Raw genomic sequence first — 25,310 nt, 5'->3', positions numbered from 1 at the left:
ATCATTTTATTACTAATAGTTTTGTTAGGATATAAGTTTTATATAAAGATATGGTCGTGTGTTGTATGAAAGTGAGGTGACAAGGCGGTACTCTGCAGAAACACGCCCACACCTCTAGGTACCGTAAAATCAATACAATGGGGGATAAGATGTGACAGCAGGTTATGACTTCAGGGTGGTAGAAGGGTTCACTCATGGGGTATTATAGTCATATAACTATTGATGTGGTTCGATTTGTTTAACCATTATCATCCTAAAGGTCTAAATCGACATAGTCATCGTTCAAGTCAATTTAACAAGAGGACTTCGATGCAACTTCTTCCTAGGTATTTGGGCAAACCCCACTATCTATGGCCACTTCATCGGATTCAGCATCTCAACTCGGATAAAGCCGCATATTACTTGTACAAAATCAGATTGCAAACATTAATCCATCGGGGAAGGTTCATGTGCATTTCAGTCTTAACATAAGAACGTGGGAAATAATAACAATTTATAAAAAAATAAGAACGTAAGAAACAATACCAACTACAATACCAATCTACATAAACAATTATTTATAATAACAAAGAAAAAAACCTAAAAATTACAACAAAAGAATCAAAATTAAGAACAAAACAATAACAGCAAATACCAACAAATACTTATATCAACAAAAGAAAAATCTAATAATAACAACAAAATATAAATAAGCAAATACTTATAACGTCCCATAATCAAAAAGTAGCAAATACTAACAAAAAATAATTGCAAACACTTATAAAAATAAACCTAATAATAACAATAAATTGGTTCTCACTGTTTTCATGTTAAAAATAAAATGTATTTGATCCTAATTCTTAATCCATTAATGTCTAAATGATTACATAACTTAATATAAATACTACTCTAAATCATAACATATAAAAACTACACATGTTCTTTTTAATCTTTTCTAACTCTTGTTCACTTTCGTATGCATTCCCCCAACAAGCCTAGTAATTCTTCTATCTTGCACGAAAACAACAAATTAAAAGTGTGTTTGAGCTTAACGTTATGTGGGGATGATAAAAACAACAATAGCTCAAAATTTAAACATACCTTATAACTTAAGCATATGGAGTACTGGTCTGGGAACGAAAAGATATACATTTGTATCTATCCTATTCGTTAAGACAAAATTCAAATCAATAACTATGTTTGTAGTGATGTTAAAACCTTGCTAAGCTGGTGAAGGTTGGTGTTTTGGACATATGATAACAAACATATTTGTGAGTAGGGGTGAGCAGAAAACCGAATTAATCGAATCGAAACCGAATTAACCGAAAAACCGAACCGGAGCATTAACCGACGGTTAATTTTTTGTTGTTTTGAAAAACCGAAATTTCGGTTTCAATTCGGTTATCCATTTTTAAAAAACAAAAAAAAACCGAACCGAACCGATTGATGATAATAAAGATTATTAAGATGATGAGAAATAGACTAAACTTTTATTATAGATAAATAAGTTGATGAATGAAGATCAGGACTAAACTTTTAACGTATTTTAATTTTTAAACTCTATTTAGCAACTTTGCATTCGTATAGTTTTACGTAACACGTGCCTATTTTTGTTTTTTGAATTCAATATATATGTGGATTGTGGCACTCCAGCACGTTCTTATACAAGCTTAAAATATTCATTTTCATTTCTTAATTTTTTTTTCAATGTCAACACATAATTGAAAAAAAAACCGTAAATAACCAAACCGAAACCGAAAACCGTAAACCGAACGGTTTGCGTATTCAAATAACCAATTACTTCGGTTTTGATTTGGATTTCGCCTAATAACCGAACCGATCCGAACCGTGCTCAGCCCTATTTGTGAGAGACAAATTTTGGGGCTGTTTGGCAAGTGCTGAACCATTTAGTGTTGAATGATTAAGAGGTCTGAATGATTAAGAAGCTTTGACCCGGTAAGTGCTGAACCAGTAAGTGCTGTTTGGTATGACATCTGAATGACTATGCAGAATGACTATTTACCCCTACAAGCTATTTCGTGCTGAATGAAATATATTCGTTTAGTCATGATCTTAATAACTGTACAGAATGACCGAACTTTCATTACAACCAACCAAAATACATCTTAAAAGTTAAAACAAACTTTTATTATAACCAACTTTTTTTGAATATTGTGCAACATTTTTAAATGCAACCTTTTTACATTCTAATGCAACTTTGATTATACTTCGGTTACAAAAATGCAACCTTGACGTAATGCAACCATTATTACCTTTTTAATAACAAAAATTGAACCTTTTTTTTAAAGTAAATGCAACTTTTTTACGAATCAGTTACAACAAATGCAACCATTCTTACACCCCAAATGCAATTTTATAACATAAACTCAATTGATGTTAATCCCCAGCATCCACTTGCATGGGTCTGGAGTTCGCCTCCGATTACTCACTTTTTAACTGGGTCCAAATTTCTGATAGAAATTGGGCCCATATCAGCTGTATATCTCAAAACGTTGAAATCATACTCAATTAGTCACACACTAACACTACTGAAAAGATACAATCTCTGGTTGTTTAAAATGACGATTTTCATATCATATATTTGTATAATAAAGAGCATATCCATTGTTTTATGGTTATACCAGTTCACAATCATCAAGCTCATTTCAAAGAATGTAAACATACTAACCTTGTGCACACGTAACACTTCTCATAATGGACTAAAAGATCATCTAAACTGCTGCATTTCACAAGGCACTAACAAGATTTCTGTTTGGCAACGTAACAAATCAAGGGCATACATGAAACATGATTCCCATGTTTATAGCATATTTATAATCACAAATTAAATATATGCATAAAAAAAGTTAACAAGTTTTTTAGCTTAACTTTAAAGATTGATTACTTAGCTCCCTGCACCCTTTGCTCCATACCATTTTACCAACCTTTTGTAAAGGGTCTGGCTTTCTACTTTCTCCAATTTCATTTTAATCCCAAGTTCAAAAAACTTGTAGTTGTACATTGCTGCAACAATTCAATATTCTAAAATTCACATCAAATGAAAAAGAAAAACAAATGACTCATATTCAATAGAAATCAATTAAAATAGAAATCAGAAATTAAACCAGAAATCGATTAATCAGAAATTAAATCTGAATAGAACTAGAGAGATGTTAATGTGATGATCAACACCCATTAATGGTCTACAAACACTATCTTTATTTGAAACCTACCAAAGTTGTTTACTTAAAAAAAATATATGTCTATTATACATAAACGTAAATGCATTGAAACCATATCCAAACCCTAAAGGTTAGAGAAAAACCTAAATCAATGAGTGTAAGGATTGGAATCGAGTAGAAATTGTACCTTGAATGGCGTCGAATAGGTTAAAATCGACCTGCTTGTTTGTGCGTTCAAAGGGGCAGAGACGACGAAAGGGGAAGTGCGTGGAATTAATTGAAGGTGAGAAGGGTATGACGCAGGGCAATTAGGTCTTCCTTACCATTCAGCGCTGTTATGAATCTGAATGGGTAAGAGGCCCATTCAGCTTTCAGACATACCCTCTTATTAAACCAAACACTTCCAAGTCTGAGCGAATCATACATATATCTCTGAATGGTCCTGTAAAGACCTCAAACAAACAGGCCCGAAGTAAGAATCCGTCCAACCATTTGGAAGATTTTTGTTCTCTCTTTTCTTGGCTTTTTTAGCAAACAATTCCAAATATTTTCACCCACCTTACTTTTGTGTATCAACATTCACATGATATTTTCATATTCTTAAAATTAATTCATTGATCCATATATCAAGATTCCAAAAAACAATAAAAATACGGAGCTGTAAACATATCTTAGATCTAGCATAGTCTAGCACAAGCTCAACACCATTTGTAACCTATGTGTTGAACATCCTTCTAAATTTGAACATAAGTGGTCAATACAAGTCATCTCTACCAGGTGTTTGGGATTTCTTATTTTGGCCTTCTTATGACTTATGGAAAAGTCATAACTTAAAAAAGTAATAACTTATCCAATTTCTCCATTCACATCATAAGAACTCCCAAACGTCATTTAACTTTTCAAAAAGTTTAAAAGTCATAAGTGAGCCAAAATATAGAATCCCAAACACCCACTAAAAGACACAGTTGGTTGGTGATGAATGATCAAAACAAAAAACATGTGAGAGTGAATCTAATTAAGAATTTTGTGATTGAGGGCTCACCGTTGCCACTTTCGTGATATACATGTCAAAGAGGCGAGCGAGGGTTGCAACGTGATAGTTTGGGGACATGATGATGTTGTGTTTTGCGGTGGGTTGTTGGTCATCGGTTTTGAAAGAAAATGCAGGATGCATGTGGATTATTTTATGTTTAACTTTAAAGGTAAAAGTGTAAGTTTACATATATATAACATAGTTTTTTAACACCCATTCATTAATGACGAATAGTGTGCATGCGAAGTAAACAATAACTATGGCATGACCAGTGTTTTCTATAAATAAAACCTAAAACTTCATTATACTACAAAAACATTTACGTAATATTATGCTCTTTTTTTTATTAACTTTATAATACTTTAAAGAGAAAATTATGATTTGTGCCCTTGTGCTATATGGGCGGGGACACTTTGCAGATTCAATTCGTAAATTGAGTGATTAGTGATAGCGTACTTTTGCAGTGCGTACAAGTGTGCCCATCCATTAGTTGACCAGCTTACGGCAACGACATTTTGTTAATTTTCTCTTAATAGCAACAACAATAGTAACAATAAAAAGCACTTTATCTCCCTCGTCTCCCTCACCCCAACCAGCATAGCACCCCTAAAACACACCGCCACGGGGCTGTCATAATTGGCACTTGTTTAGATATGATAAGACATGCTTAGCAAAAAAGCGTGTTATACAATTTTATACTTTTTTTTTAAAATAGTTAAAATTAAGAGGCTAGAGTACATCATTTCTCCTTGGTAAATACAACGTACAACTGTCATGCTCAAATCATCAAAGTCAATTGTTAAACAAGTCGTTTTCATGTTTGATACTTGTGCTCGTCTCTAACCTGTTAAACACCTTAAGACACTAACTGATGAACCCTAGGCCACGCCACCATTAAATGGCGCCACCGTACAGCTTCTCATAAACACTAGGGGGCCACCATCGGTAACTGTTAAACAAACATCTTCAACTCGTCAGTCCCCACTGATACATCACGTTCGTCCATATATTGTCTACGTCGTTGTAATCGGATTTCAAAACTCAAATTGAAGCCTAATATTGTTCAATCGGTGCCCAATCAATGTTCAAGAAGTCAATATTTGAAATTTGAAGGTTGATTTGCAGTCCTCATCGTCAACCGGACTTCAAAAATCAAATCGAAGCCTAATACTTGTTCAATCAGTGCTTCCTCTTCTTCCCGTTTTAGCCATTTGTCTCCTGGTTGAACTCCAACTTTAATCAGTGCTTGATAAAATTCAGTCACAGTGTAGATTGAATAATGCAGTCATGGTTGTGACATCTGACCCGATCCGACCCGACCCAGGTACCCGTTTCTCCGATCCGATCTCTTTCTTTTATGATTTAATATTTATTTATACTTATACTTTATTTTTAATAATAATATATTTTCCTTCCCGCCTCTTCCTCTCTTTTCCTTTCCGCCGTCCCGTCCCTCTTCTTCTCTCTTTCCGCCTTCTTTTCTCTCTTGTCGTCGTCCTGCCCTTAAGCCTTGAACCCCCTTCTCTTATTTTTGTGTCCTTTGTTTCTTCCCGCCTAAGGTTGTCTGCGCAGCTCCACGCGCCAGACTCCTTACAAGGAAGCCTGCGCGAAGACCAGTTGTTCCTGCGATACGCGAGGCGAACTGTTCTCGCAGCGCGCTAAGAATTGTAGTTCTTCTCGCAGCGCGCTAAGAACGGTAGTTCTTCCCGCGACGCGCTAAGAATTGTAGTTCTTCTCGCAGCGCGCTAAGAACGGAAGTTCTTCACGCGACGCGCTAAGAATGGTAGTTCTTCCCGCGACGCGCTAAGGATTTTAGTTCTTCCCGCGGCGCGCTGTGGACTGTTTTCTGTCTGCCTTCGCGCTCGCGCACTCTTGACCTTCTGTGTCTGTCTTCGCCCTCGCGCGTGCGCTCGATGCTTTCTCGCGCTAAACCCTTTGAGTTTTCTTCTGTTTAATCTAGCCGTTTGCTTTTGTGATGTCTTATCTTCTGTGCTGTTGACCTGACCTATCTTATGTCTGAAAAGTTACTTTCGGCGCAGCATGCGCACCAACCCCATTGGTTGGTAGAAAAAGTGACTGACATTATCTTTTGAGATCTGCTTTTTCCATGCTTGACCAGTACCTTTATCTGACCCGCCCATGCCTGTTTACTGTTACCTGTCAGCTTTTCCTTTGCCCCCTGCAGCTGCCATATCTTTTGATATCTTTTGCTTTTGGAATCTTTTACTTTTTGGAGATCTTTTCCCCTTTTCTAGGAATTGTGTTCCCTAGGGTTTCCCTATAAATAATAATGTTAATTTCCTAACACAACACACACAAAGCACTTAAACTCTCCTGTTCTCTCTTACTCCTTGCCGTTGTTCTTCCTCTGCCGTCTCCTCTCTCTTTGCCTTCGTCTTCTATCCTGTTCTGCCCTGCTTTTCCGGTAATATATATATTATATATAATAATTTACTTATTAATTATGCTAACTTATAATCTAGACTTAAAACCAATCATTAAAACAATAATCTTATTTATAGGTTAACTTGTGCTTGTTTAAAGTTGGTTCTTGCTTTATCTTTCACCACACCGTTTATCAAGTGAGTAATCTCGTACCTAATCCCTTTTTATTTTTAATGTTTTGGGATGTTCATGTGTTCATACAAACTTAGAGTCTTAAACTTGTTTATGAACTTTAGTCGCGCAGTATCCCATGTGTTGAGGACGTAGACTTGGCTGTTTATTTGTATGTGTGGATCATTAACCGTCTTGTCGGTCTATTCCGCAGTTCTCATGGTACCATTAGATGAACACGGGAGAACAATCGTTTATGATTTTCTCTTTTGTTTACACTTGCACAGTCTTTCTTGTTTGTGAGCTCAATTGTGAGCACTGGCAGTCTATGAGTATGAATCTTAGAGTTGGTCCCGATCGGATTACACCCTTGTTGAAAACCAGACATACACATGTTGCGCGCAGATTTATTGTTATCTATGTATTGTATTAAACTTGATTTCTCACCAACACGCAAGTGTTTGACGTTTTATTTTAACACATGTTCAGGTTTGCTGTAGCTACATTTGGAGCTTGTGGACACGTAGGACGTTTATACTTTTGGACCTAGATTAAAATGTATCAAGACAAGTTATTGTTGTTCGAATATTTTGCCTTATAATATATTGATTTATGTTGATTTATGTTATCTTGTGTTTACGTTGCGCGTGCGTGAATGAATATATTTATTAAATATTGACACCCAATAGTGTCACGAGTAATGAAACAATATGTGGCGCCCCGATGTATAATCCGCCTTTGGTCGGGGTGTTACAGATTGGTATCAGAGCTCGTTGACTTTAGGATAGGTGGTTAGACGTAACGGCCTAGAATACCTAAGAGTCCCTTCTCGCGCATGAGAAAAATCTCATGTTTGCGCGCTTATTGTTAATTACTCGTTATTTATAAATATGCTTGCGCAAACGCAGCGTATGATTTTATGATTTATTTCGCGATATTTCGATTTTTGCTGAATTTCGATTTTTATTGATTTTTCTTGCATATTCGTTTGTTGGGATTTGAAAATCCGAAAAGTCATGGTGATACATGAATAGTTGATTTTCAATTTCCATTTACGATTATGTTCTGAGGTTGGAGACTTGAAAAGTCATGGTGATACATGAATTGTCAACCTCCAATACTCATTTTCTTGTATATTTTATATTGAAGATTGAAAAGTCATGGTGATACATAAATCGTCAATCTCCAATACTCGTTTGCTCATATATTTTAAATTGGGAATTCGGAAAGTCATGGTGATACATGAATTGTCGATTCTTGATTCGAATTTGTTACCTTTATTAAGTCTGCATTTAGGGTCATTTATTTTACTTTTAACTTTTGACAGTAACTGACTCCGCGAAACCAAACTTTTCGAGGTTATACTTTGCGCTAAAACCAAGATATTAACTAAAAATTAAAACTTTTATAGAATGCCTCCGCTATCTCGCCGATTTCAGAGAAGAGAAGCCTCGCGCATGCGTAGACAGCAACGTTCCCAGGAAATGGCCGCCGCAATAGCCCAAGCTTTGAGCCAAAACAATACCTCCAGTTATAACATTAAGTCCTTTAATGCGGGTAACCCTCCGAAGTTCACAGGGCTTGAAGGAGCCACCGTGATGCTCCAATGGCTCGAGAAGATTGAAAACACTTTCCTCCATACCCAATGCCCATCAGACAGACGAACCCTATATGCTTCCAGTGTTCTGGAATCCAGAGCGCTTACATGGTGGAATGGAGCAGCTCATGCGCGTGGCGCAGAAGCTGCTTCTAGCATGACATGGGAGGAATTCAAGGAAATTCTGACGCGAGAATTCTGCCCTCCCAACGAAGTTAAGCGCCTGGAGGAGGAATTTTGGAATCTTAAGCAATACAGTGGTGAAGCGCGCGAGTACGCGACGCGCTTCCATGAACTAAGCCTGCTTGTCCCTCACCTTGTTACCCCTTCCCGCCGAGCCATAGAGAAATTCCTTGGGGGTCTCCCCATGGAAATTCAAGATTCTGTATGGGCCAGAAACCCAGCAACCCTCTCTGACGCCATCGAGTTGGCCGCTGTGCTCAGCGACAAACATGTCAGAGCAGGAACCCTGTTCCTGCGGGGAACTGAGAAGACCAAACCCACCAAGACTACCCCTGAACCAGCAGAAACCAAACCAGAACCCTCAAACCGTAACAACCTCAAGCGCAGGCGCAAAGCCTATGCGCTTACCAACCCGCCCATTGTCCAGCAACCCACCTACCAACCTCCAGTTTACGCGCCTAACCCACTGTCAACCTACCCAACACCTCCTGTAGTCCATAACTATGCCTTAACCAATCCGGCACTCCCTGCCCCGCCAACTAAGAAACCTTACACAGGAAACCACCCCTTTTGCCCAACCTATAGATTTCACCACCCAACCCAAACCCCGTGTCGACTTTGTCACCGATGTGGCCGCGCTGGTCACATGGCGGAAAACTGTAGAGTTCTTCCCGCCAATCCAATTGCGCAAACACCACCAGTCTACCCGCAGAACCCACAACCAACCTACCAAAACCCACGTCCCAGATCGTGCTTTAACTGCGGTGATCCCAGTCATTTCCGGAATGCGTGCCCGAGACTACAAGTTCAGATTACGCAAGCGAATCCGGTGAACCAAATCTCGAACCAAGTGACGCGTGGACGAGCTTTTAACATAACCGCGCACCAAGCGCAAGCGAATAATGACGTAGTTAATGGTACATTTTTACTTAACGGATTTTATGCTTCTGTACTTTTTGATACTGGCGCCGATCGAAGTTTTATCTCTCGCGCGTTTGAGCAGAAGCTTGCGCGACCGCGCATCGATTTAAAAGAAAATTTTTCAGTTGAATTGGCTAATGGCGAAACTGTTTTAATTAACTCAGTGATTAAAGATTGCACGCTTAACCTTAACGAAAACGATTTTCTGATCGACCTCATCCCCATGCCTCTTGGAAGCTTTGATGTTATCATTGGTATGGACTGGCTCTCGAATAATCGCGCCGAAGTTATTTGCGCCAAGAAGTTGATTAGCATTCCCCGAGAAAACGGTGATCTTCACATCTATGGCGAGAAACCCTCCAGTGGTCTTAAACTTATGTCTTGCGCCAAAGCCCGAAGGCTCATGCGGAAAAGGTGTATTGCATTCTTAGCCCATGTGGTTAAACCCGATGAAGGAAAGAAAAAGCTTCGCGATATCCCTGTTGTGCGTGATTTCCCTGAAGTTTTTCCTGATGATCTTCCTGGTATCCCTCCCGCTCGTGAAGTCGAGTTCCGTATTGATCTTGTCCCTGGTGCTTCTCCCGTAGCCAAATCTCCTTACCGTCTTGCACCCGCTGAAATGCAAGAATTAGCAAGCCAACTTCAAGAATTGACCGCTAAAGGATTCATTCGCCCTAGCTCTTCGCCCTGGGGTGCTCCGGTGTTGTTCGTTAAAAAGAAAGATGGTTCATTTCGCATGTGTATTGATTACCGCGAGTTGAACAAACTCACCATTAAGAACCGGTATCCCTTACCGCGTATTGACGACCTCTTTGATCAACTCCAAGGTGCCTCTTGTTTCTCCAAGATTGATCTCCGCTCTGGCTATCACCAGTTGCGCATCCGCGATGAGGATGTTCCGAAGACTGCTTTTCGAACTCGTTATGGCCATTTTGAATTCTTGGTCATGTCCTTCGGTTTAACCAACGCACCCGCCGTTTTCATGGATCTAATGAATCGGGTGTGTAGGCCTTTCTTGGATAAATTCGTGATTGTGTTTATCGATGACGTTCTGATTTATTCTAAGACCAAAGCCGAGCATGAGCAACATCTTCGGTTGGTATTGCAAAAGCTTAGAGCCGAGCAGCTCTTTGCCAAGCTCTCTAAGTGTGAATTTTGGTCGGATGAAGTACAGTTTCTTGGCCATGTTGTAAACAAGATGGGTATTCATGTCGACCCATCCAAGATTGAAGCAATCAAGAACTGGATTACGCCGACCACTCCTACCGAGATCCGTTCTTTTCTGGGCTTAGCTGGTTATTACCGGCGCTTCATTTCGAACTTCTCGAAGATCGCTTTGCCTTTAACAGCTCTAACGCACAAAGGTAAACCGTATATTTGGGGCTCGAAGCAAGAAGAAGCCTTTCTAACGCTCAAGCGTTTGTTGTGTGAAGCTCCTGTCCTTGCGCTACCTGAGGGTAATGTTGATTTTGTCGTGTACTGCGATGCCTCCAACCAAGGTCTCGGTTGTGTTCTTATGCAACGAGGCAAGGTTATCGCTTACGCATCAAGGCAACTCAAGGTTCTTGAAAAGAATTATACAACTCACGACCTCGAACTAGGCGCAGTTGTTTTTGCCTTGAAGATCTGGAGACACTACCTTTATGGTACTAAGTGTATCCTCTACACTGACCATAAAAGCCTTCAGCATATCTTTGATCAAAAGGAACTCAACATGAGGCAACGCCGATGGAACGAACTCATCAGCGATTACGATTGTGAGATCCGGTATCATCCTGGTAAGGCTAACGTGGTAGCTGATGCGCTCAGCCGTAAACCCAGCCAGCTTAACTGTATCTTGCCGCGCACGCAGCTTCACTTCGCGCCGATCCAAAGCAACCTTGAATCGCGCATTCGTGACGCGCAGCGCGCATCCATCAGTAATGGTAACCTTCGCGCCGAGTTAGCGTGTGGCGCGGAAGCACACTTTGTCCCTAATCTGAGTGGAATTCTCTGCTATCTCTATCGCATCTGGATTCCCTTTGATGAGAATCTTCGCGCTGATATCCTGAGTGAAGCGCATAAATCTCGGTATTCTATTCATCCCGGCGCTGATAAGATGTACAAGGATTTGCGCATTACTTATTGGTGGCCCGGTATGAAAAAGGATATTGCTGTGTTCGTAGCTAGATGCCTAACTTGTTCTAAGGTAAAAGCTGAACATCAACGCCCATCTGGTTTGCTCGAACAACCAGAAATTCCTACGTGGAAATGGGAATGTGTAGCGATGGACTTTATTACCAAGTTACCTTTGACAGCAAGCAAACATGATAGCATTTGGGTAATAGTGGATCGTTTGACTAAGTCTGCTCACTTTCTGCCCATTCGTGAAAACTACCGTGTTGAGCAACTCGCGCAGCTTTATGTCAAGGAAATTGTCTGCCGCCATGGTACTCCTTTGAGCATCATATCCGATCGCGATGGCCGTTTTATATCTCGCTTTTGGAAATCTCTCCAATCTGCGCTAGGAACTCGCTTGGACATGAGTACGGCATATCATCCTCAGACTGACGGTCAGTCTGAGCGAACTATTCAAACTCTTGAGGATATGCTCCGATCTTGTGTTCTTGATTTTGGAGGTAATTGGGATTCGCACCTGCCTTTGATCGAGTTCTCTTATAATAACAGCTATCATTCCAGTATTGGTATGGCCCCATTTGAAGCACTTTACGGTCGTAAGTGCCGCTCCCCGATTTGTTGGAGCGAAGTGGGTGAAGCTCAAATCACAGGACCCGAACTTGTTCAAGAGACAACCGATAAAATCGCCAAGATCCGTGATCATCTGTTGACTGCCAGAAGCCGGCAGAAGAGTTACGCAGATCGCAGGCGAAAGCCTCTCGAATTTCAAGTTGGTAATCTTGTTCTCCTCAAAGTGTCGCCCTGGAAGGGTGTTGTCCGCTTTGGGAAGAAAGGTAAGCTTGCTCCTCGATATGTTGGACCATTTAAGATTCTCGCGCGTGTGGGAAAAGTTGCCTACAGACTAGACCTGCCGCCCGCGCTCAGTAATGTGCATCCAACGTTCCATGTATCAATCTCAAGAAGTGTTTAGCTGACGAGAACCTTCACATTCCACTTGATGAAGTTCAAGTTGATGAATCTATGCATTTCGTTGAGAAGCCTGTTGAGATTATGGATCGCGAGGTTAAGCAAACCAAGCGCAGTCGTATCCCTATCGTGAAAGTTCGCTGGGAGTCCAAGCGCGGAGCCGAGTTTGCATGGGAAAGGGAAGATCAAATGAAGATCAAGTACCCGCACCTGTTCTCTGCGCAACCTACTTCGAGATAAATTTCGGGACGAAATTTCTTAAAGTAGGGGAGACTGTGACATCTGACCCGATCCGACCCGACCCAGGTACCCGTTTCTCTGATCCGATCTCTTTCTTTTATGATTTAATATTTATTTATACTTATACTTTATTTTTAATAATAATATATTTTCCTTCCCGCCTCTTCCTCTCTTTTCCTTTCCGCCGTCCCGTCCCTCTTCTTCTCTCTTTCCGCCTTCTTTTCTCTCTTGTCGCCGTCCCGCCCTTAAGCCTTGAACCCCCTTCTCTTATTTTTGTGTCCTTTGTTTCTTCCCGCCTAAGGTTGTCTGCGCAGCTCCACGCGCCAGACTCCTTACAAGGAAGCCTGCGCGAAGACCAGTTGTTCCTGCGATACGCGAGGCGAACTGTTCTCGCAGCGCGCTAAGAATTGTAGTTCTTCTCGCAGCGCGCTAAGAACGGTAGTTCTTCCCGCGACGCGCTAAGAATTGTAGTTCTTCTCGCAGCGCGCTAAAAACGGAAGTTCTTCCCGCGACGCGCTAAGAATGGTAGTTCTTCCCGCGACGCGCTAAGGATTTTAGTTCTTCCCACGGCGCGCTGTGGACTGTTTTCTGTCTGCCTTCGCGCTCGCGCACTCTTGACCTTCTGTGTCTGCCTTCGCCCTCGCGCGTGCGCTCGATGCTTTCTCGCGCTAAACCCTTTGAGTTTTCTTCTGTTTAATCTAGCCGTTTGCTTTTGTGATGTCTTATCTTCTGTGCTGTTGACCTGACCTATCTTATGTCTGAAAAGTTACTTTCGGCGCAGCATGCGCACCAACCCCATTGGTTGGTAGAAAAAGTGACTGACATTATCTTTTGAGATCTGCTTTTTCCATGCTTGACCAGTACCTTTATCTGACCCGCCCATGCCTGTTTACTGTTACCTGTCAGCTTTTCCTTTGCCCCCTGCAGCTGCCATATCTTTTGATATCTTTTGCTTTTGGAATCTTTTACTTTTTGGAGATCTTTTCCCCTTTTCTAGGAATTGTGTTCCCTAGGGTTTCCCTATAAATAATAATGTTAATTTCCTAACACAACACACACAAAGCACTTAAACTCTCCTGTTCTCTCTTACTCCTTGCCGTTGTTCTTCCTCTGCCGTCTCCTCTCTCTTTGCCTTCGTCTTCTATCCTGTTCTGCCCTGCTTTTCCGGTAATATATATATTATATATAATAATTTACTTATTAATTATGCTAACTTATAATCTAGACTTAAAACCAATCATTAAAACAATAATCTTATTTATAGGTTAACTTGTGCTTGTTTAAAGTTGGTTCTTGCTTTATCTTTCACCACACCGTTTATCAAGTGAGTAATCTCGTACATAATCCCTTTTTATTTTTAATGTTTTGGGATGTTCATGTGTTCATACAAACTTAGAGTCTTAAACTTGTTTATGAACTTTAGTCGCGCAGTATCCCATGTGTTGAGGACGTAGACTTGGCTGTTTATTTGTATGTGTGGATCATTAACCGTCTTGTCGGTCTATTCCGCAGTTCTCATGGTACCATTAGATGAACACGGGAGAACAATCGTTTATGATTTTCTCTTTTGTTTACACTTGCACAGTCTTTCTTGTTTGTGAGCTCAATTGTGAGCACTGGCAGTCTATGAGTATGAATCTTAGAGTTGGTCCCGATCGGATTACACCCTTGTTGAAAACCAGACATACACATGTTGCGCGCAGATTTATTGTTATCTATGTATTGTATTAAACTTGATTTCTCACCAACACGCAAGTGTTTGACGTTTTATTTTAACACATGTTCAGGTTTGCTGTAGCTACATTTGGAGCTTGTGGACACGTAGGACGTTTATACTTTTGGACCTAGATTAAAATGTATCAAGACAAGTTATTGTTGTTCGAATATTTTGCCTTATAATATATTGATTTATGTTGATTTATGTTATCTTGTGTTTACGTTGCGCGTGCGTGAATGAATATATTTATTAAATATTGACACCCAATAGTGTCACGAGTAATGAAACAATATGTGGCGCCCCGATGTATAATCCGCCTTTGGTCGGGGTGTTACAATGGTGCTTAGTAAACATTGGATTTGGATACCAAGAAATTGGAATAGATTGAATAATGCAGTCATGGTGTTTGATAAAACGCATCCTTTTGTTTATAGGCATGTTTTATGATAATGATATTGGTTTGGAAACCCTAACTGGAATTTGTGAAACATGAAGTGTTGAAGGTGGTAATATATATTTCATATTCTGTAATAATATCAAATAGCAGCTTAGTTCACATGGTAGTCTTCGTGGTTGTTAAAACGGAGAGCTGGGGTTCGAATCCCAGTCTCTCCATTATTTTGGAAGATTATTTTAGATAGAATTATAGGCTTAGGGGTAAAATGATCATTTCATTATTTTCTTGAACATGACGGAAGGGCACACCTCTTTTGCATCCCATTCCTTAGACAAATCAATAGGAAATGCCACAAGCCATTGTTGTTCATTTGACGATGAACCACTCCAATACAACAAGCTAAAGTGACTTCTACGCTTCGCCCCCGGTGTGTAGGGCCACTCCCCGTGTGCTAGCCCCACAAAAAGTAGAAGTGAGATAAAGCTGTAAGGGATTGGCTGAATATTAATCCAGTTTAGGCATCTTTCAGTCTGTATAAACTAGCTTACTTGATAAATGACTCTTTTCTTTAGCTTAGCGGTCATGGATTGATTCCAGGTGGTTCACTTGTGCACATCGAAAAAGTAAAATGACACAATTTAATCAATTTAAGAATTAGATCTACATAGTACCCGCCTATATAGCACAAGTTTTTACTATTTTAAAAAAGGAAAATCACATTGAAGCTCCGTGAGACGACACTCAACCAAACTTTGGCGGCTAGCCGAGCCGAAAGTCACACCTGTGTGACGTGGCATGTACGGATAAGCCGTAGATCCAACGGCTGACACAATCCTCACTCAGCCGTAAAGATATATTCTATGCTAAACGTAAAAGCAGCAGCAATACCAATAACGCTTACGACACTCGCTAAGACCACCCGCAGCACGGCAGCAGTAACTGCAAACAATTCTCACATACAGGTAATAAAAAATCTCCTTACTAGCAATGTCTTGGTTAGATTTTCATTTATCCCTGATTGTTCATTGTTGATCATCTATTATTAACCGTAATCGATTTAATTTTACACTTAGGGTTTCGTATCTCAGTTTTCTACTTAGAGTTTTGTTTTTCGTGATATTAAGCGGTGTGGATTGTGGTTAGGGTTTGTAAAATGCATACGCGGAATATGGAGAGGAAAAATTCGATTAGGGAGAGGGGGAAACGAGGGTTGGAAGGTGAAGAGGAGCAGCAGCAGCCGGAGCGGAAGCGGCCGGCTTTAGCCAGGTATTCAATGGACTTTGCTTTTGATTTTCTTTGTTGGTCTGCGGTGTGAAATTAGGGCTTTTTGATAGGCGAATTGTTAGTTGATTTTTGTGCAATTTGCAAAAGCAAGCGTGTTGACTGTATTATTATTATTATCGATTTGGTTTCAAGTATAGTTTTTGTGAAATTGTGTCTCAAATACTGAATAGAACGGAGATGAAATATTAGGTTTGTATTGGTTTTACTGCATACGTGCCACAAACGTTAATTCACTACATTTACTTTATGTTTGATACTTTTATCAACGCAAGGTGTTTATGAATGTGATTACCAAACGGACATGGTTGCTTATTACATAGTAGGGATAATGTATTCATATAGGTCACTTAAAGTATCCAAAAAGGTTACACTATGATCACTCAAATATCAACACACCAGCATATTAATTTGGTTTTGGTCAAATTTCATGAACTTTAACTTCTTTTGGAAATCATGCTTTGAAGTAAAATTTTAAACTTGGGAAACACTCTTTGAAGCACGGACAGAAGCTGTACTGTTGTAGAACTCATCAAAATGAACCATATTTGCGAATACACTTTCTGTAAAACCGTTGAATCAGTGTCTAGTAAGGTCTTAGCTTGATGTTATTAGAACTGGCATAATTAAAATGGAACTAATACTTGGGTGGCTTGAAATGCAATTTAAAAATTTGGTGGCCTATGTTTACATATTTGATAATCTCTACATTAACTATTATGATTAGTCTGAGATGTAAAGTTGTAAACACCAACAATTATGGAGGATTCTGTAAGCACAATGTTATTAATTGTTTAGGTTAGAGCATTATCATTTCAGCCCAAGTCTCAGTATTAACCCACATCAACAAGTAAAGAAAGACAAATCTTTTTGGCAATTGTTGGCTTCAAGTTCTTGTACTTTCCCTGTTTCTGTCTTTCAGAAACTACTTTCCAAATTTTATCTGCTAGTACGACTTCTATGAGGCATGTAAATCTTTTATTGGTGCTAGGGGTCTTTCTGGAAGCAGCCTTTCTATCCCTATGGATAGAGGTAAGGTTTGCCTACATCCTACCCTCCCCAGACCCTACCAATAGATTTGCTATTTGTTTGATTTACTGGATATGGTTGTTGTGTTAGATGATTTGAATATTGGGTGATGTTTGGTTTTTCTTTTGTCCAAAAGAAAGCATCATCATCTCCTGAAATGGAGTAATATTTGTTGATTGTTTGTTTGCATGCTAAAGTTAACCAAGTTGATTTGTTGTTCTTATTTCCTGCAGTAATACCCTCTTAAAGCTTATTTTGCTCATTTGTGAGTTGTTTATGTGCTAAACTAGCAAATCTTATCTCAAGTTTTATTTTCTATAAGCCATTAAATCTCAAGTTGGTTATTGGGGATATTTTATGTATTCTAATGATATACACATAAACTATATATACAGTGTAATTGTGGAAGCTTTGAAGGTGGACAGTCTTCAAAAGCTTTGCTCATCTTTGGAACCTATTCTTCGCAGAGTTGTAAGATCCAGCCTTTAACATTTCCATGTTTAAATTTTAAAATTTACATGCGCATCCCAACTTTATGAAGCTATTGTTATTAAATGCTCTATGATTTTTGAATTTAAAAGACTGTTTTGTGAAGTTTTTGAAGACAGTTTTGTGCACATCTTTTTGCGATCTCACAAACCATTTTCTGAACAGGTTAGTGAGGAAGTTGAACGAGCTTTAGCAAAATTAGGCCCTGCTCGGCTAACTAATGAAAGGTTTGTGGAATTTCTTTCTGTTTAATAACAATAATTACAAACTTTATATCTTAACCAATTTTATGTGATAATTCCAGGCCATCACCTAAGCGTATCGAAGGGCCTGACGGCAGAAATCTGCAGCTTCTCTTCAAGTCCAGGATGTCTTTACCATTATTCACTGGTGGAAAAGTTTAAGGCGAACAGGGTGCTGCTATTCATATAGTCTTAGTCGATGCGAGCACGGGTCATGTTGTTACCACAGGACCCGAATCATCAATAAAGCTAGACATTGTGGTTCTAGAAGGTGATTTCAACAATGAAGATGATGAAGGCTGGACTCAAGAAGAGTTTGAAAGCCATGTTGTTAAAGAACGTGAAGGAAAACGACCGTTGTTGACTGGAGACTTGCAGGTTGTTCTTAAAGAAGGTGTTGGGACTTTAGGAGAGTTAACTTTTACCGACAATTCAAGTTGGATTAGAAGCAGGAAGTTTAGGCTCGGTTTAAAGGTCGCCTCGGGTTTGTGTGAAGGGATTCGTGTTCGTGAAGCCAAGACTGAAGCTTTCACTGTTAAAGATCACAGAGGAGAATGTATGCAATTGGTTCATTTTTATTATTTCAAAAAGGAGAAAAATACATCCTGGCTCATTTTTTCCTTATTGTTATTACTTTTTCATTGATAGTATACAAGAAACACTACCCACCTACTTTAAATGATGAGGTATGGAGATTGGAGAAAATTGGAAAGGATGGATCGTTTCACAAGCGGTTGAATAGTTCGGGGATTTTTACAGTTGAAGAGTTTCTTCGTCTTGTAGTACGGGATTCTCAAAAGCTACGCAAAGTAAGTATTTAATATAGGTTTGTAAATGAACCAAACAAACTTGAATGGAACGTGTTTGTGATCGTTTGTTTAACTTTAACTGAAAACGATCGAGAAAGAACAATTAAACAAACGGGGTTTTCTTGTTCGTGTTAGTTTGTTAGGAAAATGAACATGTTGGTGTTCCTTTATGTTCGTTCGTAAAGAATATAAATGAAAGTTTATGAATGGACATAACAGAACACATAATTGATGCTAAAACCAATTAATAGTAAATGCGAACAACAATGTGTGGGGCCTAAAAAGCTGTTAAAAACTAGACTAAATTGTAATGGGCCTAACGAATTTTAACACATATTAACGAATGTAATCAAATGGATTTAAACAAAATGAAAACTTAAGAACATTATGAACGTAAACAAATGAACATATGCGAAGTTAAATGAACTAGTGTAAATGAAAGCTTACGAACATAAATGAACAAATGAGAGTGTTCATGTTAGTTTGTTTAACTAAATAAACAAAAAATTTTGTTCATGTTTGTTCGTTTCTTAATTAAACGAACATAAACAAACTTCCCGCCGCATGGTTTACAAACGGTGCACTAAACGTTCCGTTTGTTTACAAGCCTAATTTAGTAATGTTTATTGCATCATGTTGTTTTTTCACATGTTATTATTATTATTATTTAATTTTAGATTCTTGGAAGTGGCATGTCGAATAAGATGTGGGAGGCTTTGATAGAGCATGCAAAAACATGTGTGTTGAGTACCAAGGTTTATGTATATTATTCCGAGGATAACAGAAATGTTGGTGTTGTTTTTAATAATATATATGAGCTAAGAGGTCTTATTGCGGGTGACCAATATCAATCAGCTGATACTCTTTCTGATGGCCAAAAGGTTTTTGCCACTTTCATTTTATTCAAGTTATTTTACTTATTTATATATAATGTTTCGAGTATTAATTCAGTTTATCTTGTAGGTATATGTGGATACATTGATTAAGAAAGCATATGATAACTGGAACCAAGTTGTGGAGTATGATGGCAAGTCACTTGTGAACTTCAAGCAACCTAAAAGGTCCGGTGCATCCCGGAATGATTATTCAATGGGCGCATTAGATTATCAGAGATCTAATAATCAACTACTGCCGCCACACCATCCTGTTGTGGATTCTGACTCCCTCTCTGTTGATTCAAACCTGCTATTAGGAGGTAACATCTACTTTCTTTTTAGACATGTTTCTATGAATTTTATAAGAAATCTGAAATATATGCATTTAATTTCTGTCATTTGGGTTCAGGTTATAATGACAATGTAGATAATATGTACCAAACCGGGCCACAACTTGTGAGCACTAATGCACATGGTCAGTATGAGATGAATCTTGTTTCAAGTGGCCACACTGGCAATACGCAGCGGATGCAAACCAACGGGTACGATGATAGATCTGGGTTAGCCCTCGGTCCACCACAATCATCATCATCATCATCATCTTTCCAGCCCGTGAACACATCCGTTCAGCAGCAGCCCAATATGAGCCCATTTGATGACTGGTCCAACAACAGCCGGGACAAAGGGGTTGGGGATTTCATGTCAGAGGACGAGATCCGCATGAGAAGTCACGAGATGCTTGAGAATGAAGATATGCAGCATCTACTTCGGCTCTTTAGCATGGGCGGTGGCCATGGTGGTAACGTGGCGGAAGATGGGTTTTCTTTTCCATCGGTTATGCCATCACCGGCTCCTAATTTTGACTTTGATGAAGACCGCAGCCGGTCTGGGAAGGCGGTGGTTGGTTGGTTGAAGATTAAGGCAGCGATGCGCTGGGGGTTTTTCGTCAGGAAAAAGGCGGCTGAAAGACGGGCACAGATTGTAGAGTTAGAAGATGATGAATGAAAATGCACTCATGTGATTGCAGTAAATTTTATGGGTTTTTTAGGAATGGTAATTTGGCTTTGATTGCATTTGTATAGTATGAAGTTCAATATAAACAAGCTTATTTCTTGAAGACATGAACAACTCAAAACATATTCCTTTTGTTTTTTTCTTTTTTTTCCGTTTTGCTTGCGAGTTAACTTGGTTTGTGACAATTATGGTGTTTGAAAAAACAGGGAAGAATGTAATGATAGTAATATGAAACCTTTTCATATGACATTTATGGCTTTGATTGCATTTGTATAAAAATAAACAAAGACTCGTCTTTATTATTTTATTGGATAACTAGTTGCAATGAATACGAGTAAAGAATTTAAATTGTAATCTTAAAACAATATTGTACAAATAGAAATGTTCTTAAGCCATTTGACACTCGGGTGGAAAGCCTTGAGGAAATCTCTTGGAATCTGAGCAGTAGTTGTAGATCATGTAATTCTTCTGCGCCCATCTCAGTCTCTCCTGCTTTGTAATATCCAACTCCTCCGACAACCACGACTGATTGCCGCCCGAAGAAGCTGCAGTGCCACTACAAGACGACTTCCCAGAAGCCACAACACAAGCATCCAACTTAAAGTTTCTGTAGGAAGCAGTGAAGGGAGCTTGACTCCAGTCAGTCTTCACCAACCCACCCCTGGTCGCCCAATCATCCGCGTTCCATAAACTAGAGTGTATCCTCATCGGCTGTGCTTTCGGGAACGGTACGCCAATCGATTCGGCATTCTTGAACTCTCTAATCGGTGTTCCGTCAACAGAAAATCTGAAAACCAAACACAATCATCAGGCAAACAACGTTTACAAGTTAACATAAACATAGTTTAGTTAGATGATATGTGAAAAGATACTCACACGATGCGTTGAGGATTCCAAAGGATGGAATACGTGTGAAAATCAGCAGTCGGGTCGAACCACAGGTAGAACTGCTGCTCTCGGTTGCCTTTGCCTTGGCTAAACACGTTTGTGTGGAGAATATAAGGATCGCCACTCAAGTTTCCCAAGAACTCGAAGTCAATTTCATCCCAGTTTGATCCTTTCGATGACAACTGCATAATTAATACAATCATTAATATTTTCCAAGTATTTCACACTCTATCGTTAATACAATCATAGATATAGTATTATTATTATTATTATTAATAGTAGATTACATTGCCGTAAAAAGGTTAAATATTTGTTAAGAAAACTAGCTTACGTAATATGCAGTGACGGTGCCAGCTGAATTGCCAGGTACGAGTTTGAGTTGCATGTCGATTTTGCCAAACAAGTACTCGTTTCTTGACTCGAAGCCGGAGCCAGAAGCTTTATCGAGGGAGAGTGTTAAGAGATCGCCGTTGATTACTTTACCGCGACCGTCCCCCCAAGTGATATCGAACTCGTTGTTGAAATCTGCGAGGTGCTACCTAGGAAAATGATAACCAGTAGGATAGTTGAAAGTATATATGTAGAAGATGAAGCCATTTGAATATGTGTGTGTGAAATAAGTTGAGTGTTGAAGGTGAGAGACTTGCAATGAAGGGGGTTGGTATTTATAGGGAGTGTGATCAAGTGGGTATGAAGATTGAAGGAAGGTGAGACTTGAGAGTGATGTGGTGAAGTTACAGCATGGTGTTAGCGTGTGCCAGTCATGTCCTTAAAAGTGTTAGTGGTAGGGAAGACGACATAGATTTATTTTATTATTAATTATATAAAAGTTGAAACCTCAATCTAGAGGTTTCATTTAGAACGGATAAATATGAATAAATTAAGCACGCGTTTTCTTCTTGTATGCATCAAAGGGTTTGCCATTTAAAATTGGAAAATATTCTATAGTTTGTAATCATTCAACAGTACGTTGTTTCAATACTTAAATTCAAGAGAACCTTTATTATTATTATTATTATTATTATTATTATTATTATTATTAGAGGGTGGGGGGTTGGGCCCGCGTTAGGGTAATTGAACGTAAACGACTGTCAAGTGGGAGTCGACAGTATGGACAACTGTCAAGTGGCAGTCAGCGATATGGTTTTCCGGGGAAACGTCCAAACCAAACTCTGAAGCCAGCATGGGACAATTAAGACAAAATAATCTGGCCAGAGTGGGGCCTCGGGCTCTCCAAATTTGAAGAGTGAGGTAGCCTAAATACAAGAAATTCGTCGTTCTAAAAAAAATAAAAAAAAAAAATATTTAACCATATATAATTGTAAAGCCATCACCCCTTTGGGGTAGTGTATAATAAGAAGTTTTACCTTAAGTTCACATAATGGTTTCTTTTGTTTGACGTTGTAGGTTCGAATCTCACTCATGTGTTATATTCTTGTGTTTAAACCTAGGTGAATGTGATGTTTCTGTTTTTTCATTTCATTGTATTTGTACTTTATACCTGACCGGGTTTGTATTCGGATTATCAGCATTAAGAAAATGGCGTATTTATTGAGTATTTACTTGTGTTTTTATTATTTTATATTTATATGTCTTGTGTAACTAATCATTGAACCACAAACTTGCATATTTTGGCAATATTACATTTAATCTAAGTTTTGAGGCTAAAAATGTCAAAAATCCAAAAATTCTGTTTTCTTGCTTTGTCGCGCTACGCGACGGGTTTAAATCAATCCTGTCGCGATACTTGACGGGCGAGGTTTTCTGGAAACCTCTTTGTCAGTCGCGCTATGTGACATCCCACATCGATTGAGGAGGAGAACTAAGCCACCTTTATAAGAAGGTGAATACATTTCCCATCATAACGCGTTTTGGGCGCTTAATTGTAGTGGATGAGAGGAGATCTCCACTGTTAAGCGTGCTCAGGTGGGAGTAGTATCAGGATGGGTGACCTCCTGAGAAGTCTCCACCCGAGAAACCAAAACCAAATCCGTGAGGCGATGGTGGTACGTCCCGGCCAAAGCGGATAATATTATGATGCGGCAGTAGCTGGGCTGTTACAGATGATATCAGAGCCAGTGCTGGACCGGTGGTGCCAGGTCCTGCGAGTATGCTGGACCCCTAAGGGGGGTGGATTGTGACATCCCACATCGGTTGGGGAAGAGAACTAAGCCTTTTTTGTAAGAAGGTGGATACCTTCCATATCATAAGGCATTTTGGACGCTTAATGGTAGTGGATGAGAGGGGAACTCCATAGTTAAGCGTGCTCAGGTGAGAGCAGTATCAGGATGGGTGACCTCCTGAGAAGTCTCCACCAGGGCAACCAAAAGCAAATCCGTGAGGCGATTGTGGTACGTCCCAGCCAAAGCGGACAATATTATGGTGCGGCAGTAGCTGGGCTGTTACACGCTACGCGATGAAGGTTTTCTAACCCGTTGTAATGCGCGTCTGAAGCTACTATCAGTGAGAGGATTTTGGAATCTTCGATTTTATGTCAATTCAGTTTCAAACGCTTTAATCTCTTGGAGTAACCTCCAAGACATGTATGTGGACGACTTTGTGACTCCAATTCGTTAACTTATTGCAAAAGATGAGATCTTTTGTGTTAATTGCGTTCATTTCATCCTTAGTCAAATGATTTACCAAATCTCGTTAATTAAATGAGTTTAACCAGCCCCTCAATGTAAACCATACGCCCTTAAGCCTTCTCCTTTGTTGTTCATCGTTTTCTCACTATCAATTTCGGGTCTTGGTTACAATTTTGATCAATTCTTGAAGTGTTGATTTTTATAAGTCAAAGTCTTGCATTCATCATGTTCAACTCATTCCATTCACTTTTCGGGTAAGTGTTGCACATAAAAGCTGTTCATTTTTACATTCTAAATGAAAGCATTCAATCAATTTCATTAATTGATTCGGTTTCGATGCTCAATTGTATTTTGGCCCGTTAGGGTTTATATTAAAGTTAATTTGGGGCTTTTCGATTTAATTATGAATCATCCCGAATCAGCCGCTGGCCCTTTTATATTTTAGTTTTATTTCATCATTTAAACCTATTAGACCCGAATCCTGCCTCATATCGGCATCCGGGTCAATCACGAATCGACACTCGTTTAACTCTAGTTTTCTCTGTAGGTTCCCAGCCGGATCTACACGGAATATCTCGTTCTACGTAGGTGCGGAATCCCTACGTAAGACGATACGAGCGTAGAAGACGATACACGTTAACACAATCAAACACACGTTACAATAAACAAAGACACGTTGTATTGCAACTGGAAACACGTGATTCACTGATCACCGATTACACAAACTCTGAACAACTCATAAACTGATTCATCTAATTCAGCCGTAACCTAGCCGTATATAACAGACGACAACTTCGCCTAACATGTTTAGGCGAAGTTGTCACTAACTTCGCTTGTTCCACAAGTTCGCCTATATAAGCGAACTTGTGAGCTAACTTCGCTTAATACAAAATACAAATCCAACTAACTCGATTACAGACACTAGACACTGAACTACTGACATCATGTACCAACAGACTCCCCCTTGGCAGTAGCTTCATATCTCTATCTTCAAACACGTGTCTTGTAATCCCAAAGATCTTGTATCTTTCATCTTCAAGCATGAACGCCTTCTTGTACACAAACCTAAACAACTCTTTGATACTTCTTTGCTTCTTCTTTCCAAGCAGGAATATAAAATATCTTTTTCTCATTCAGCACCTGGAGATCAGCTTGAGACAGATTCACTAGATGCATAGGATCATAAACTCTCATCAGCTCTTGTTC

The 25,310-nt window shown here is 39.4% G+C and overlaps 2 pseudogenes across 2 annotated transcripts; one reads left to right on the top strand and one right to left on the bottom strand.

The window, feature by feature from the left end:
• The first annotated feature begins 16,042 nt into the window (after window positions 1–16,042).
• Window positions 16,043–20,740, top strand: LOC143575629 (calmodulin-binding protein 60 B-like; annotated as a pseudogene). The gene is made up of 8 exons (XR_013142801.1): window positions 16,043–16,155; window positions 17,595–17,670; window positions 17,854–17,915; window positions 17,993–18,486; window positions 18,579–18,739; window positions 19,417–19,620; window positions 19,703–19,934; window positions 20,024–20,740. The product of XR_013142801.1 is annotated as a calmodulin-binding protein 60 B-like (transcript).
• Window positions 20,741–21,015: 275 nt separating this feature from the next.
• LOC143575628 (putative xyloglucan endotransglucosylase/hydrolase protein 23) lies at window positions 21,016–22,121 on the bottom strand (annotated as a pseudogene). Its single transcript, XR_013142800.1, has 3 exons — window positions 21,848–22,121; window positions 21,505–21,698; window positions 21,016–21,415 (listed from the first exon to the last, which is right to left on the bottom strand). The product of XR_013142800.1 is annotated as a putative xyloglucan endotransglucosylase/hydrolase protein 23 (transcript).
• Window positions 22,122–25,310: the final 3,189 nt, after the last annotated feature.

Source organism: Bidens hawaiensis, unplaced genomic scaffold (assembly GCF_021521415.1).
Source record: "Bidens hawaiensis isolate Kalapana, Puna unplaced genomic scaffold, B.hawaiensis_p1.1 tig00027553_1, whole genome shotgun sequence".
Lineage (NCBI taxonomy): Eukaryota > Viridiplantae > Streptophyta > Magnoliopsida > Asterales > Asteraceae > Bidens > Bidens hawaiensis.
The sequence above is the reverse complement of the archived record's forward strand: the minus strand, read 5'-3'. Positions and strand labels throughout refer to the sequence as shown.